Here is a 10442-nt window from a genome sequence, read left to right on the forward strand (position 1 = left end):
ATAAGCATCTGCAGAAATGCAAGATCTCAAATTTTTTTCACCTATCTCAGCTATTGGTGCAGTGCTTTCTAAACTTTAACGTGCATGGGAATCACCTGGGGATCTTGTTAAAATGCAGATTCTGATTCAGTAGTTCTGTTATGGGGCCTGAGATTCAGCATCTCTAACAAGTTCTCAGGTGATGCCAGTGCTACTGGTTTATGGACCATACTTTGGGAAGTAAGTGTCCCATCAAAATGAAAAAACAAACCAAGATAGAGGAAGGAAGAGGATCCAGGAAATTAAGGATCCAACATAAAAGTCAAAGGGAATATCCAGAAAGACGCTGAAGGGAAATTCCAGGACATTAACTGAAGGGCAACCAGTCCGAATTGGGACATCAAGGAAGTATCAAAAGGAGGAGGAGGTTGTAAAGGAGAAAATAATGAAACTGATGATGACCTGACATATTGAGAGAAGACTTATGCTGCTGGTGGAGAGTTTGTGTACAAATTAGTGACAGTAACATAGAAAACTAAGCAAATGAAAAAGTGAGGCAAGCATTACCTCCAAAGAAAACTAAAACTTAAGAATAAAAGAAATGTAATCATACACTGCATAATCACAATACTGTAAACAATAAATGTTGACCAAAAATTATAACAATATTGGGAAGTTGATGGAAGGTAGGGTAAAAGAACTGAGCCCTCATCTTCCATGGTAGGAAGTCATAAAAAATCAAGAAATAATAGTATGAGCAGGTTGTTTAGGAATATGGAGGTAAATACCTAAAGAAACAGCTAATAGAGTTCAAAGCAGTTGCCTGCTGAGTAGGTAGGAGTGGGGTAGGGAATTAATGCTTTTTCATTATAAGCTTTGTAAAACTGTTTGATTTTTTAAAAACTAAGTACATGGATAACTTTGATCAAAATAAAAATAAAGAAAATTGTTTGAAAACATGGACACATTGTCATTAGTAAACCGCTTACAATACACATCACAACTTATTGCCACTCCCCAGTGTCTCAGGACTCACTGCTGCAAAGCACAGCTCAGAGGCAATTCATTCTCTTTAGATGCTCAGTTCCAGGAGAGGCCACATGGGCAGGAGATATTTGTGGGTACAGCAATAGCAAGCTCCAGACATGGTTTTGAAACTTCCTGACATCCAAAAATACACCCAACAGGTTCCTCAATAAGGTAACACTATGCTGTGCCTACTATTTCCAAAAGAGAAGCTTTTACCTCCTGGGTTTCCTATTTCAATAAGTAGCAGCAGTGTCCACCCAGCTGCCCAACAGATTAGGCAGGATTTTTTTCAGTTGCAAGTATGAGAAACTAAACTCCAACTGGCTTAAGCAGAAAAGCAATTCATGAGCCCCAGGAAGCCCATGGGAAGCACTGGGAAAAGCCAAGTTTCCAATCCTACCTTCAATATTCACCATTGTGCAACTTGGACAAGATACTTAAATCACTTATAAAATGGGGGTGATAATAGTATTGTTGTGAATATGAAATGAGTTAACATTTTAAAGTACTTTGGATAGTACCTGGTGCAGAGCTAATGCTCAATAGATATTAGCTATTACTATTATAAGCTGTTATGCAGGAATCACAACAAATCTGGAGGACAAATAAAAATATTCATCCTGGACATATTGTAGTGTAACTGCAGAACACCAAAGATAAAGAACAAAAGATAAAAGCCCTCAGGAAAGAGAGAAAAGTTGCCTACAACTAGGCAATTAGGCTGGAGTGGGCTTTTCAATAGCAGTAACAGAAGCCAGAAGAAAGTAAAATATCTTCAAACTGCTGAGAGAAAAAACTGCCAAATGAGAATTTTAACTCAGCCAAACTATTATTTGAGACTCAGTATTAAATGAAGAACTCATCAGATCAGAATCAACTGAACCACCAACAATCCTTACTAAGCTCTTCTAAAGATTTACTCCAGGAAGAAGGAAAAGGAACAAAGGATGAAATGCAAGAAGCATTGCTGGGAAAATAAGTTAGTAAACATATGGTAAACCAAAATATTGACTATAAAAATAATAATCATGATGATGACTAATGCAGGGAATAAAAAAGAAGTAAAACACAGAACAATGACAAGCGAAATAGGAAGATGTGACTGGAGCTAAAACATTCTGAGGACCTTGGTATTGTTCTGGAGGAGAGTAAAGAAATTAATTAACTTTAAACTTTGTGAATTTAAGTAAACAGGTTAAAATTTGGGGATACCTACAAAAAGAACAGAAATAGAGCATATAGGGCTTCCCTGGTGGCGCAGTGGTTGAGAGTCTGCTTGCCAATGCAGGGGATGTGGGTTCGAGCCCTGGTCTGGGAAGATCCCACATGCCGTGGAGCAACTGGGCCCGTGAGCCACAACTACTGAGCCTGCGCGTCTGGAGCCTGTGCTCCGCAACGGGAGAGGCCGCGACAGTGAGGCCTGTGCACCGCGATGAAGAGTGGCCCCCGCTTGCCGCAACTAGAGAAAGCCCTTGCACAGAAACGAAGACCCAACACAGCTAAAAATAAATAAATAAATAAATAATAAAAATAAAGGAATTCCTTTAAAAGAAATAGAGCATATAAACCCCAAAACAATAGAGAGGGAGAAAAAAAAGAATCAAAAAGAATTCAGGAAAACTTAGAAAAAGAAGAGTGAATAGAAGGCACAAAATAAGATAGTAGTAAAGGATCCAAATATTTCAAAAATCATGATAAATATTAATGGACTAAATTCATCAATCTAAAAGCATCAATTTACATTTCTGTATGATTGAAGTTTATCACAATAAAATATTTTTAAAAGGGAGAGTGTCAGTCTAGAGTTTCTTAAAAAACCACCTATGGCTGTTTTCAAGGGTACACTGAAAACATAACACAAAAAAGTTGAAAATAAGAGACTAGAAAAAGCTACACCAGGCAAACACTAATCATAAGAAAACTGGTGTACATATAGACAAAAGAGACTTTAATGTAAAAGTCACTAGGGATAAAGATAATTGCTATGTAAAGATAAAAGGAATAATTCACCAGGAAGATATGACAGTTTGAAACTTGCATGTACCTAAATAACATGCCTGAAAATATTCTAAGCAAAACTTGACAAAATTACAAGGATATTGATAAATCCACAATCACATCTCTCTCACTAATAGGTAAGTAAAATATACAAAACATTATTAAGAATATAGAAGATTTGAGGGCTTCCCTGGTGGCGCAGTGGTTAAGAATCCGCCTGCCAATGCAGGGGACACGGGTTCGAGCCCTGGTCCGGGCAGATCCCCCATGCCACAGAGCAACTAAGCCCGTGAGCCACAACCACTGAGCCCACGTGCCACAACTAATGAGGCCCACGCACCTAGAGCCCGTGCTCCGCAACAAGAGAAGCTACCGCAATGAGAAGCCCATGCACCACGACGAAGAGTAGCCCCCGCTTGCCGCAACTGGAGAAAGCCCACACGCAGCAATGAAGACCCAACGCAGCCAAATATAATAAATAAATTAATTGATTAATTAAATTTTTTAAAAAATGCACAGACTCTTTAAAAAAAAAAGAATATAGAAGATTTGAATAACACAGTTAACAAGCTTTATCTACTGGACATATATAGACCCCTACATCCACTACATTTAAGGAATGTATGTTCTTCTGAAGCACAATGGAAAATTTACAAACACTGATCATGAATGAGGCTTTATGGTAAGTCTCAAAATTTTAAAGACATAGTGTAACAGAGAAGAACAAACCTGACTTCATACTGGATCTATTTCTTCAGCTCTAGCTGCCTGTGTTCAGTCATGCTGGCTCTGCATCTTTGTAAAAGAATGTTGCCTATAGCCTGAAATACACATGATGGCCCTTTCTCAAGGCTCTGTCTCCCAGGCTTGACCTTTAAACACTTTTCATTAACATAGAGATAAAAATTTGCAGAGCATGCCTTTAAAAATCTATGATTTGGGCTTCCCTGGTGGCGCAGTGGTTAAGAATCCACCTGCCAATGCAGGAGACATGGGTTGGAGCCCTGGTCCGGGAAGATCCCACATGCCTCCGAGCAACTAAGCCTGTGAGCCACAACTACTGAGCCTGCCCTCTAGAGCCTTTGAGCCACAGCTACTGAAGCCCGTGTGCCTAGAGCCCGTGCTCCACAACAAGAGAAGCCACCGCAATGAAGAGAAGCCCCCGCTTGCCGCAAGTAGAGAAAGCCCGCGCACAGCAACGAAGACCCAGTGCAGCCAAAAATAAATTTATTTTAAAAAAATCTATGATTTGAAAATTATATATAAAAAAAACCCACATTCCCAAATGGAAACATAGAGTAAACTTATTTTAAAAAACCTTACTTTTTAGAACAGAAAAACTGTGAAGACAATACAGAGTGTTCATATACCATGTGCCCAGTGTTCCCTGTTATCAACAGCTCACATTTGTGCAGTACATTTGTTACAATTAATTAACAATGTTGATACATTATTATTAACAAAATCCATACTTTCTTCAGACTTCCTTGATTTTTACCTAATGTCTTTTTTCTGTTCCAAGATTTCATCTGAGATACCACATTACATTTAATAGTCATGTCTCCTTAGCCTCCTCTTGGCTGTGACAGTTTCTCAGACTTTCCTTGGTTTTGACGACCCTGACAGTTTTGAGGAGTACTGGTCAGGCATTTTGTAGAATGTCCCTCTATTGAGATCTGCCTGATGTTTTTCTTGTGATTAGACTAGGGTTATGGCTTTTGGGGAGAAACATTGCAGAGGCAAAGTACCATTTTCCTCACATCACATGAAGGGTTAATACTATCAAGGTTGCCTCATTATTGCTGCTGTTGACCTTGATCACCTTGCTGACATAATGTTTGTCTATCTTCTCTATTGTAATTTACTTTATTCCCACTTTTCATACTGTCCTTTTTGGAACTAAGTCACTAAGCATAGCCCACACTTAAGAAGTGGGAGTTATATTCCATCTCCTTTAGAAGGAAGTATCTATATAAATCATTTGGAATTCTTCTGCATTGAAGATTGATTTGCCTCTCTCTCTCACTGACTTATTTATTCAATCATTTATTTACACCTGTGTGAACTTATGGATATTTATTTATGCTTTGGGTTATAAATACTATGTTAGTTGTTTTGTTGCTCAAATTTATACATATATGTAATATATATTAAAAATATTACATATGTATATATAAACCTGTGTGTATATAATATATATTATATATTAATATATATTAATCTATGTATGTACACATATCCATAATTATTTCTACATATATCTATCAGAATCTATATTAAGTTAAACATAAGTTCATACTCATAGAGTCTCTAGCTCTAACCCAAGTACCTTGTGCTTCATTCTTGTCATCTGGGATTTTTTTTTAAATGAATTAATAATTAAAAATCTAACAACAAAAAAAATAAAACTCAAGACCCAGATTGTTTGACGGCAGGTCTTATCAAGAATTCAAGGAATAGACACAATTTTAAAAGTGCATTTGAAAGGCACCAAGAAAGACCAAAAAACAAAAAAACCCCAAAAAACAGGAAAGACGTTCCTAGATAGAAAGACTCCATATCTAAAGATGTCAATTCTTTCCAAAAATAATCTATACATTTAATGACATTCCAGATGAAATCCCAGAAGGGTTTTCAATTAAATTTGACAAGCTGAATCTAAAATATATATATAGAAGGTCAAAAAACAATAATAGCCAAGACAATTCTAAAGAAGAACAGGAAGGGGATTTGCTTTACTATAAATTAATTATAGCTGAGTCTTGGTGCAGGAGTAGACAAATACAACAGATTTGTAACTGGACAAATACAACAGATTATGGAGCCCAGAAACAGATCCACACATATTTGGAAAATTGTTAGATGAGAAAATTGGCAGTGTAGATCAGAGGGGAGAGAACTATTCATTAAATGGTGCTGGCAAAAACATAATTTAGGTCTTATATTTAAAAGTAAAGAGTTTGATATTTACAACATCAGAATAAAAAGGGATTTCTTAAACAAGAAACAAAAACCACAGACCATAAAGGAAAACAATCATATACTCAATTACATTCAAGTGTAATTAAAATACAAAACTTCTTTTTAATAAAAGACACCTTCCAAAGTTGAAAAAATAAGCTACAGACTGAGGGAAGATATTTGCAATATATTTAGCCAAAAAAGTATTGGAATCAAAAAGTATCTTTATACATTAACAAATCAGTCAGAAAAAAACAAAGAACTGAATAGAGAAAATGGGCAGAGTATATAAACAGGCACATCACAGAAGAGCAAAAGAGAATAGCCAAGAAACACACAAAAAATACGTTCAACTTCACTAGTATTCAGGGAAATGCAAATTAAATTCACAGTAAGATACTACTTCATACACACCAGATTTGCAAACATTCAAAAATCCTACAAGATTTTTAAATGATGAAGTAAATTAAGCATTTTTCCTTCTCCCCTTGGAAGTCTTCCAAAAGCAACATGAGAAAATAATAACAGAAACACAAACTCCACCTCTGATGAAACTAAAAGACATTTGAATCCCAACGCACGAAATATCTGGAAGGACTGCCAAAAGCAATGAAGATCAAGCAGTAGGGGCAGGTAGAGAAGCAAGGATGCAGGCGATGCCTGAGCTCAGAGACAGTTCAGAGTGTACATACCAAGGTGCAGAACACACCCTGAATTGCAGAGCCAAAATAAGGAATGGGGTGCATGGGCTTGTGGCAGGAACTTCCCTGGGATTGGTTTAGTTATGAGAAATATAGGAGGTAGGGCTGATTGATAAATCCCAGAGACAAGCCCCTTGAACACAAAGCTGAGTATTCCAACACCTGAGCAGACCCACAGCTGCCTATCTCCTTTGGCTGCATAATGGTGAAGTAAAGGAACACATGCTCTAAGACCCTAAGACATAAAGATGGTTCCTGTTGGGGCACTAGTTGCTCAGGCCTCTCCTTGAGCCTTGAGATTAACTTTCTGTAAATAGTTCGTATCTGTTATTAGGGTTCCCCAGAGAAACAGAACTAATAGGTTGTATATATATATATAAAGTGAGTTATTATAAGGAATTGGCTCATGCAATTATGGAGGCTGGCAAGTACACAAACTGCAGAGTGGAGACCCAAGAGAGCCAATGATGCTCATGAAGTCTGAGGCAACTGGCTGAAGAATTCCCTCTCACTTGTGGAAGCCAGTCTCTTTGTTCCAGCCAGGCCTTCAACTGATTGGATGAGGCCCACCCACATTATGAAAGACAATCTGCTTTACTCAAATTTAAATGCTAATCTCATCCAAAAACACTCTCCAAGTTGACACATAAAATTAACCGTCACAGTGTCTAGGGTTTGGTTCCTTAGAAGCAGAGCCTGAGGCAGGGATTTGGATGCACTTGTTTTATAGAGGAAATCCTCTCAGGAGACTGGCAGTGAGGGGAATCAGGGCAGGAAAAGCAGCTAAACAAAAATGTGCTCTAAGCTGCAGTCTAGCTTCAGGCCGATCCTTTGGAGACTTCTGCAGCACAAATGACACCAGATTGTTTCCATTTTGAAGCAAGGGGCCTGGTTTTCTGAACTTCTGTGTCTGTTGGGTGTTGACTGTGGGTTACCCCAGAGTTGGGGGTATGAGTGAGAACATCACTTCCTTGGGTGGGTGGTTAATTTTATGCGTTAACTTGGCCGGGCTATGGTGCCCACTTGTTTGGTCAAACGCTACTTTAGATGTTGATATGAAGATATTTTGTAGATGTAACTAATTTTTAATCAGTTGACTTTGGATAAAGGAGTATTGTGGGTGGGCCTCATTCAATCAGTTGAAGAGCAAAAACTGAGTTTTCCCAAAGAAGCAGGAATTCTGCCCAAGACTGGAACATCAACTCTTGCCTGAGTTTCCAGCCTAATGGCCTCTCTACAAATTTCAGACTTGTCACACCCCACAATCACATGTGCCAATTCCCAGCTCCCCTCCTCCTGCCGCCCTCTCCAACTGGTTTTGTTCCTCTGGAGAAGCCTCACTGACACAGCAGGTAAGGGGGCTTTTATTCAGCCAAAGGTAAATCTCTGGAGGAGTTACCTGTGGGCCATTAGCAACTAACCATTCCAGCAGCTGGAGGATGGGTGCACTGGTCTGATAGAGAATCTGGGTAGGGCACCAATAGCATCCACTACAGTCCATCTCCTGCACCACTCAGATCCAGTTGCTTCCCACATTAAATTCACTCAATCCAGGAACAGCTTTTCCAGGATTCTGGTCGGTCACAATTTCTGGGGACACATACAAGAGAAGAGTTAGTGGAATACAGCTTGTGCTGCTACAATTGGTCCAAAATCTATAGCTGATACTGTCATCTTCCCCCTCCACCCCCCATTCTAGGTTCTCCTCCCCCTGAGCCAGCATTTTTGTTGGTCCAAGCAGCTCTCATGGTGGGGTGTCCCAGACCCTCATCCCTGAGGGATCTGGAGTTCGGGTTACCACGCTATTATCAGACCATGGTTGCTATAATTGCCCATTTTACAGTTAAAACTTTGTGTGAGAAAATCAAGGATCATCTGATGCCAAACATAATCCTCCCTGCTCTCGTTCTATAGCAGCAGCTCTAGGTCCTGATGATCAGAACCAATTACCCCTACCAGTACGGCAAGTAATTCCTTTCTTTGCCTGCTGGTCTATCAGCATGAGGAGCCCAAAGTGACAAGGCAGCAGCCATAGTTTTAAGTTTAGTGTGACTCACTGTGTCCCCATATAGAAGCTCCCTGGCCTGGGAGAGCTGGGAAGAGCAGCCCAGGGAGGGGTGTGGATGTACCCAGCACAGATTGGGTTAAATCTCCAGCCCTTAGAGGGACAGAGTGTGGCCCTCAAAGTCTCTGGCAGCCTCCTTCACCCCTAACCCCCACTGTATCAGGGAGCCTTGAGGACCGCAGCATGGTACTGTGGTCCCATGGGTACAACAAGCGGTCAAAGTCTTTCCCCTGGGACACCATGTGGGAAAAAGAACAATGTGAGGAGAAGTCAAAAGAGTTTACTGCCCTGGACACCTGCCTCAGGAAGAAGAGGAGGAGGTTAGGAGCAAGTCACAGAAGCCCCCCACGAGGCCTCCAGGTTGGGCACAGGCTGGCCTTCATGTTTGGAACTGGAAATACCTGGGGGCTGGTCCCCACCTGAGAATCCAAGGGGTCCATTGCTGTTTATCTTCCTTTCCCAGGAGTAAGGAGAACGTCATTGGTTCTATGGTCCATCATTATAACCATTCACTGACACCCACTCTTAACCCACTGGCCCATCTCTTGCTTCATTACACTCACTGGGGAACACTCAATCCTGGTGGAATCCAACTCTTGGACCACTTGGCAACTGCACTCACTTTAACCCCATGACCAGGAGCCTCAAGTGGGTCCCTGTGTTGCCCAGCAGCCCTAGTCCATGTCCTTAGTCCATTCCCCTCTGCCACTCCAATAACTTGGTCATACTTTCTCCACCATCCATAAATCTCCTCCAAACTCTCAGCTGATGACCTTGATTCCTATTCCTAATTGCTTCTGTTACCTATACTGTCTCCAATTTTTCTCCTCTTGTTTTCTTGAACCAGTCAGGTTTCTCTCCCACTGCTCTACCAAACTGCTCTTGTCAAGACCCCCAGTCAAAGCCCATGGCGAGTCCAGGGATGAGTTCTCAGTCCTCACCTTACTTGACGTCTCAGCAGCATGTGACACAGGTGATGGTGTTCTCCTCCTTGAAATGCTTTCTTCCCCTGGCTTCCTGGACAGCACACTAACCTGGTATTTCTCCTCCTGCACCACCCACTCTTTCTCAGTCACCTTTGCTGCTTCTTCCCACCTTCCTGACCTCTCCAGACCTACATCAGTCCACACAGCAAACAGGTTCCAGAAGAGTCCTGGATGCCCAGCCTACTCTCCAGCTGCTGTTTTTCCCACCCACCCTATTCCTGCAGCCTTGGGCTCCTCCCAGCTCATAGTAGGGTACCTGCACAGGGGTGATGTCCTCTGGGGCAGCTGGAAACATCAGGACCTCAGGCTGGTGCAGGCTATGGCAGCAAGTCCCTGGCCATGCTGTCCCGCAGTGAAAGGGGATCTTGGGTCCTGGGGCCCCACGCTGCCTCTCACCCCTGAATTCCCTAGGGTCAGCCTGACCCCCTGGCAAGCCTTCTTTGGGAGTTCTGATGGGAAGCTGCTTGTCCAGACACAGCTCAGGACTAGATTCCCAAAACCGGGCATAGTCTGGGAGTGAGAGAAGGAGCCTCCAGATAGTGGCACTGTCACATGCAGACCCCATCACATGCAGGCCCCTCCATAGCCAGCATATGGGGCATCAGGGGGGACCTGAGAAGGCAGCCTGCCTGCAGTAGTTCTTGCTCAGAGGAAGGCACAGATCAGGAAAGGGGGGTGCAAAGGAGGCATCTAGGCTAAGGTCATCAGGGGCTTCCACTGAGC

The 10442-nt window shown here is 41.4% G+C and overlaps 1 protein-coding gene across 1 annotated transcript in view; it reads right to left on the reverse strand.

Annotated features, from left to right (window-relative positions):
* PLA2G4D (phospholipase A2 group IVD) overlaps positions 1-9737 on the reverse strand; it is a 46807-nt gene extending 37070 nt beyond the window's left edge. Inside the window, exon 1 of the mRNA XM_068549919.1 lies at positions 8090-9737. The gene's annotated coding sequence lies outside the window, so the exon portion shown is untranslated. The remainder of the gene's footprint in view (positions 1-8089) is intronic.
* Between the last annotated feature and the right edge of the window lie 705 nt (positions 9738-10442).

This window comes from Eschrichtius robustus, chromosome 1 (genome assembly GCF_028021215.1).
Source record: "Eschrichtius robustus isolate mEscRob2 chromosome 1, mEscRob2.pri, whole genome shotgun sequence".
NCBI classification, from domain to species: domain Eukaryota; kingdom Metazoa; phylum Chordata; class Mammalia; order Artiodactyla; family Eschrichtiidae; genus Eschrichtius; species Eschrichtius robustus.